Source organism: Carassius carassius, chromosome 29, assembly GCF_963082965.1.
Source record: "Carassius carassius chromosome 29, fCarCar2.1, whole genome shotgun sequence".
Lineage (NCBI taxonomy): Eukaryota > Metazoa > Chordata > Actinopteri > Cypriniformes > Cyprinidae > Carassius > Carassius carassius.
In genome coordinates, this window is record NC_081783.1 from 1,992,749 (window position 1) to 2,000,527 (window position 7,779).

Genomic DNA, 7,779 nt, shown 5'->3' on the forward strand with positions numbered 1-7,779 from the left:
ATAGTTGTTTGATTTTCTGTTTATTATATAAAATATTAATTCACAATGACTGATGAAAATAGTGAGGATGCAACCTCTGCATGCACCATTATTCTCTGTTGCATTGGGGAAATGTGCACCACTCTCAAAACACATGAATGCATCATTGTGGAGAATAAGTTCTTGTTTTGACAAAAATAATATATTTATTTAATAGATTTTATTAAATATTTCATGCATCAGAGAGAAATAAGTATAATCATTCTGACCTACTTTTTTTGACAGTAAAAACTTTTATAATGTTACCAAAGAGTTATTTTCAACTTTATCAAAGAACGTCCCTTAAGTATTCATCAATGAATCCTGAAAAAGTATCAGCGTTTTTCGTTCTCATCAAAAATGTTTCTTGAGCAGCAAATCAGTATATTATTCTGATTTCTGAAGATCACGTGACACTGAAGACTGCAGTAATGATGCTGAAAATACCACTTTGGTATAAATAGCATTTTAAAATACGTAAGTCAATATGTGCCATTTCATATGATGAATATATTAAATCTTATAATTGACTTACGGTTATAAAAAGCTAGGGTTTACCAGTGCTGGGTAGATTACTTATAAACTGAAGTATGTCATTGATTACAATTTACCTGATGGAAAGTATCGTTTGTAATGTAATCTATTGGATTACACATATTGGTTAATATATTATGACCACTTTTTGATCACTTTTAGATTACTTTTGACCTAAAAGATATTAAATTCTATGTTATCAACATCATGAAGTGTATTAAACATTACATTATGCCAGGTTTTTCCAAACTGGGGTTCATGTATATGGGGCTTGTGATTATCATATCATGTCTATAAAACGGAACTGTAATCTGATTATGAGAATTTCAAATGTAAAAGAATCATTTACATGTACCTATTTTTTTTTATCTGATTACTAATCCAGATTACATGTAATCGGTTACTACCCAGCATTGCAGATTAGTGATTTTAATATTTGTTTCCAACAGTTTGTGTTGCACCACATTGACTGTATTTAAAATGAATGCAAATAGTTTTGCTACTGATTTACATCAAAGCTTCCAACGTTTGATAGCAGATTAAAAGTGCATCCAAAATTATAGACTTACTTCTGTTTTAATATTTATAGAGCAGATTTTAAGAATGGCACATGCGCCACAATGATTGTGATTCATCTGAAAGTTGTGTATCCTAGCAACACGTGAATATTAGCCCACCAGTGGTGAGCATGAGCTCAGAGTCAAGAGGACTTGTGTACCGCAGACTGATGTTGTTCACATGTAATCAAAGGCAGGTCTCTTAAGACACAAGCTTTTAGCAGCGCTGCAGAGATGCAATCACCTGTGCAAGCCTGACTAAATAAAGGATTAAAGACATTTCCATGTTGTTTGTCTTGAAGTCAAGAGATGAATAACTAGCAAGTGTGTAGATGATATTGTTCTCGCAGATCGTCAAATCTTTTACTTACATTCATGTCATTCGCAAGAAGATGTGTGTAGTAGTGTAGTGTTTTTGAACCATACTATAGTAAAGTACTTGAATTAATTTGTTGATGTAATTCTGTAATATAACAACTATAGTAATATAAATATATTACTTTACCCAAAGTTTTCTACAACTATAGGGAATATTATACTATAGTACACTACAGTTACCGGTAGTAAAAACGAAAGTATACCACAGTATTTATTACAGTTTATCAGTTCACTACAGTTAATATTCCAGTATGCTGTAGCATACATTAACAAAGCATTGTAAATAATATACAGTATAATACACTTTACTATGGTTTAAAAACACTAAAGTATTTACTATAAATTACTGTAGTATTTTTTCATGTGGGTTGACAAAGCAAAAAAGTTTTAAATAACTTTGAAAAGTCTGAAGATTTTACTCAGTCAATAACAAGATCTAGCACTTTGCAAAAATGTTGCTAACATGTTTTAGCTTGATTTATCACATTGCTAACATGTATTAACATGTTGTAAGCATGATTTACCATGTTGCATGTCATGTTTTAGCACATTTAGCTTGATTTATCACATTGATAACATGTGTTAGCATGTTGCTATCGTGATTTAGTATGTTACATGTTATGTTTTAACATGTTGTAAACATGATTTAGCACATTGCTTATGTATTAACGTGTTGCTAGCATGACTTAGCATGTTCCATGTGATGTTTTAACATGTTGTAACCATGATTTAGCACATTGCTTACGTATTAGCATGTTGTTAGCATGATTTATCATGTTACATGTTATGTTTTAACATGTTGCTAGCATGGTTTAGCATGTTACAATTTATGTTTTAACATGTTGTAAACATGATTTTGCGTAATGCTAACATGTTTGTACATGTTAGTAGCATGACATTAAGCAACAAAATCTGGCATGCCCTCCACCATAAATGTTGTGTCTTGCTAAAACAGCTTGTGCACAAAACAATAGCTTTGAGTGACTGAACACAGACTGAAATTTAAGATGTTATTCATTATTCATCTTCCCCTCAGCGGTAAATCTGAAATCTCATATTTCAACACATGCAGTGCTCCCTAGAGAGCTAAAAGACACATTTGCACAGCCTTTATGAGAAAGCTGTGACATGAAAGAATGGATTTTTAAATCCCTCTTCGCATCCTAATTGCCCCCTAATATGCTGTTAATTTATTGCATATTTCAGTTCATTCATTTCTTCTCTGTCCTGATATTGAAAGTGTTTTTTATTAGATTTTTAGGCCTAAAAATCTCACAAGCTAAATGAGCACAACAAATGCCTCGAATTCTTCTTGATTCCCCTTCAATTAATGACAAAGCGTGAAACAGCCAGCTTTATTGTCTTCATCATAGTTTGCCTGGGGGCAATCAATAATAACAGAAATCTCCCCATCGGTCTTGTTATTTGATGGTATGCATGCATTATTTGTCTAAAATGATAAATGGCTGTGGCTGTATGAATTCTCATATTGTAACAAAAAGGCACTACAACGTCGTATTTCCAGAATGCAGCTGCTATTAAGATCAGCGAAGTGATTTCAGCCTCTTTATCATGAGGAGATGTGGCACAAAATGGAAAGAAAATAGCATGACCTAGATTTTAAACGAGTCATATTTTACGATGAGATTCAAAAATTCTCTTTTTATGCTGCTTAATGCGGAGTACAAGCTAGAGAGGAGTTTTTTTTTGGTCATTTTCTTTGTGGGTTTTGTGTCGTAATAATACAAACGTAAGATTATTCACAGTGCATCATCGGTGGCTGTATTGGGATCATTTACATAACTGCTCTGCAACTAGAGGAAAGCATGTCATCAGCACCCCCCTCTCACCTTCTCATCTCTGTATGGAAATGAATGCCTTAATCTTCCCCTTTGACATTCAACAGATAAGGTAATCAATGAAGCATGCTGTCTGTTTTCTCTTTCAGAGCGAGGTGTGTGTATGCGTGCACAAAGTGCTAAAAGCCTTTGAGTCCTTGATGAATTCTGTTCAATTTAAAGTGCTGCCACACACAATAGATCCCTGGATTAAATACAAAATGTCCACATTTCAAAATACTCTTTAACAGATAAGGTTCTTTTGAATTTCAATTAGATGTCAATGTAGTACCATATCGTGGTATTTTACATAGTGCTGTTCAAACAAATTGCTTGTTTTTACTGAAGAAACCAAATTAAGTTTGCTTGTCAGATTATTAGATGAAAAATCTCATCAGTGACAATAAATATTTCCATAACTAACAGTCATCTTCTACAAATGGACTGTTGTTTATTAGACAGTATTTCTTTCAAATTGTAGTTTGTTACCGATTACAGATTACATTAAGAAAATTGTAGTTAGTAGCAATCAAGCATATACATTTTTTTTAACCTACCTTGCTTTAAACTTTCCAATAAAATAAACATTGGCATTATTTTCCAGCGTTACCCCAAACTGGGGGCTAATGTAAGAACTGCACTGGGTTTTAATGAGTTTTTAGAAAGTTAATATTTAATGCAGTCATAAAAATAAAAAATTAAAATAAAAACAAAATAACGCACTTTAACACTAAGAATTTAAATATTTAATTATTCACCTGCATATCAATGGGACATTAACCAACATCAGAAAACTGTGAACATGCAATTTGTCTGCATGCTAAAAATGTGAATGTTTGGTTATGTTCACAAAACTGACTTTTGCTTCTGCTTCAACTGGAGTCAGTTCACACAAAGGTAAGAATTAATTATGAATGGTGTGATTGTTAAAGGTCATTTGATAAAGCTTATTTCAAGTCCTGACCTGAATACCAGATATAGATTGTGTGCAGTAGTATCTTACATACTGTGTTCTCTGTCTACACCAGATTATTTGATTTGGTCAACACTGCTGAAACATGGAAATTTGGACCTTTCCTTCACCCGTACTCGACTCATGTTCAGATTCTAATTATCTCAACTTATGTAGTGGTTAATCTTTGTGTTCTGGTGGAAGAAATTAAGTCCAGTCTGCAGTGTCTTCGACATTAGCTGTTTAATTCCACATTGCAGCTGATGGTCCCGATATGGTATAGATAATCAAGATTTATGGCAAAAACAAGGATAGATCCCCCAACAATTAAAAATCTGTCATCCTTCCCTCACCCTCGCGTCATTTCATAAGACTTTCGTTCATCCTTTTAAAATTTTGTTAAGATTTTTTTTTTCGTATATTGTAAGTCCATGCCACCAACATTTTTAAGCGTCAAAAATGTCATTTTGTTACAATGTTAACAAATGTAATATACTTAGATTAAACCATGAATCACCTATTGCTTATTTTGAAGCTTGAAAACTCTGGTTTGCATGAACTCTCAGTGGTTGGTCAAAATGATGAAATAATATTAAACATTTAAAGAATGAAAGTCATACAGGTTTGGAATGACATGAGGCTGAGTAAATTACAATGTTCAGTCTTTTGGGTGAAATATCCCTTTAAATAAGTGGATGTTTGGTTAGCTGTGCTAGTGTGTGAAATTTGCCTCAATAGATTGTTCCCTGAATTTTTTTTTCAATGAAAAGTAATGGTAACATGCTGCCTCAAAGTCACTGTACAGATTTTCACAGTGAATGTTGGTATGTTTAGCTTTAGCACGTAACAGGAAAGGAACATAAACTCTTTGTGTCAGGTGTGATTAACCATGAATCACACAGGAAATTAGTTCTGTATAATAGTATGTTATTAGGAAGTCCCCATGTTATCAAGACGGCCCTCGTTAGTTAATATTTCTTACATTAAAACAGTCATGACTGATTTTCACCATGAGATCTTTAAACACTGTTTTTGCTATTGTGTCAGGAGAAAGCAGGCTGGATTCAGATGCGGGTAAACTCAAGGCTTTATTCGAAACTGAGGAGAAGAGTCACGGTTCACAGGTTACACTCGCAGTGACAGGATGAGTAGCAGATGAGTCACGTTTCACAGGTTTCACTCGCAGTGACAGGATGAGTAGCAGATGAGTCACGTTTCACTCGCAGTGACAGGATGAGTAGCAGATGAGTCACGTTTCACAGGAGTACGTATAACCGCCGGACCGGAGGGATGAACAGCTGGAAGCTACTAGGAGCTCAAGGCTTGTAAGAACAAGGGCAGAGGAATCAACTAAACACACTGGAGCCTGAGGACAAGACACGACAAGGTGAGTTCAAAGAGCTGCTAGACGATCGGAGCTATTGGTATGAATAACAACAGTCTGACAATAGACAGAGAAACACAGGGAATAATAAAGGGGAAAAAATTAGAAGGACATAGAGAACAGGTGGCGAGCAATTAAGGTTAACAACGGGGAAACAAGGGAGGCGGGGAAAACACAAACAGGCAGACGCGGTGAGCTGTCAAACCATCCCAACACACACACACCCACACCAAAAAGACAGGTGATTAGCCCCGAGACCCGACAGTACCCCCCCTCCCAGGAGCGTCACCTGGCGCTCTAGGAAGGGGCCTACCTCGATGCCGCCGGAAGTCCTCAATCAACGAGCGGTCCAGAATGTCCCGGGACGGCACCCAACACCTCTCCTCTGGACCATACCCCTCCCAGTCCACAAGATACTGAAACCCCCTGCCGCGGCGCCGCTCATCGAGTAATCTCTTAACCGTATAGGTAGGAGATCCATCCACAAGACGAGGGGGTGGGGGGGTGGGGCGACTGCAAGCAGGATTAAGGGGGGAAGAGAACACAGGCTTGACCCTGGAAACATGAAACACCGGGTGAACCCGACCAAGAGTAGGAGGGAGCTTGAGCCTGATCGCCACCGGACTAACCACCTTGGTGATGCGGAAAGGCCCAATGAATCTGGGTGCCAGCTTACGAGAAGGCGCCCGGAGAGGCAGATCCTTGGTAGAGAGCCAAACCCGTTGACCACACACATAGGTAGGAGGAGAGGACCGGCGACGATCAGCTGCAGCCTTGGTTCTGTCAGAGGTTTGGACCAAAATCCTCCTGACTCTCTCCCAGGTGCGACGGCAGCGCTGGACGAAAGCCAGGGCGGATGGAACCGCTGCGTCGGGTTCCTGTGATGGGAACAGAGGTGGATTATAACCAACAGCACACTCAAAAGGGGACATACCTGACGCGGCCGCAGGAAGGGTGTTATGGGCGTATTCTGCCCAGGAGAGCTGCTGACACCAGGAACTCGGATTGTTGGATGCTAGACAGCGGAGCATTCTTCCTAGATCCTGGTTGGCCCGCTCACACTGCCCATTGGTCTGAGGATGAAAACCAGATGACAGACTAGCAGAGGCCCCAATCTGTGTACAAAATTCCCTCCAGAACCGGGAGACGAACTGGGGACCCCTATCTGAAACAACATCCACCGGTAACCCGTGGAGACGGAAGACGTGATCCACCACCAGTTGGGCGGTCTCCCGGGCGGAGGGTAACTTGGGCAGGGGAATAAAATGAACCGCTTTGGAAAAGCGATCCACCACCGTGAGAACTACAGTGTTTCCCTTCGAAGGAGGAAGCCCAGAGACGAAATCAAGGGCAATGTGTGACCAAGGACGGGAAGGGATAGGGAGAGGATGCAGTAGACCATCAGGAGGGCGATTGACAGGCTTACTTTGGGCACATGTGGGGCAGGCCAACACAAACTGTCTAACATCCGCGGCCATAGTAGGCCACCAAAAACGCTGTCGGATGGCAGACAACGTTCTCCGAATACCTGGATGGCAGACTAACCTGGATGAGTGCCCCCACTCAAGGACCTCAGAGCGCAGCGCAGCCGGCACCGGCAACCTGCCCGCCGGACACTCTCCCGGCACCTGCACCCCTCGACCGGCCTCCTCAACTCGCTGCTCGATACCCCACGAAAGGGCCCCGACCACCACCCCCTCAGGAAGGATGGCATCGGCCGCAAACTCCCCTCCCGGAGCACCGAACAGGCGAGAGAGGGCATCAGGCTTGGTGTTCTTTGATCCCGGCCGGTACGAGAGGGTGAAGTTGAATCTGGCAAAGAAGAGCGCCCAGCGGGCCTGACGCGAGCTCAGCCTCTTGGCCGAACGGACGTATTCAAGGTTCTTGTGATCCGTCCAGACCAAGAAGGGCTGCGCTGACCCCTCCAACCAATGACGCCACTCACCCAAGGCCAATCGTACCGCCAGCAGCTCTCTGTTGCCGATGTCATAGTTACGTTCTGCAGGGCTGAGACGACGAGAGAAGAATGCACAAGGATGAACCTTCCCATCATGGAGGGAACGCTGAGATAGAACTGCGCCAACCCCAACGTCCGAAGCATCAACCTCGACAATAAAC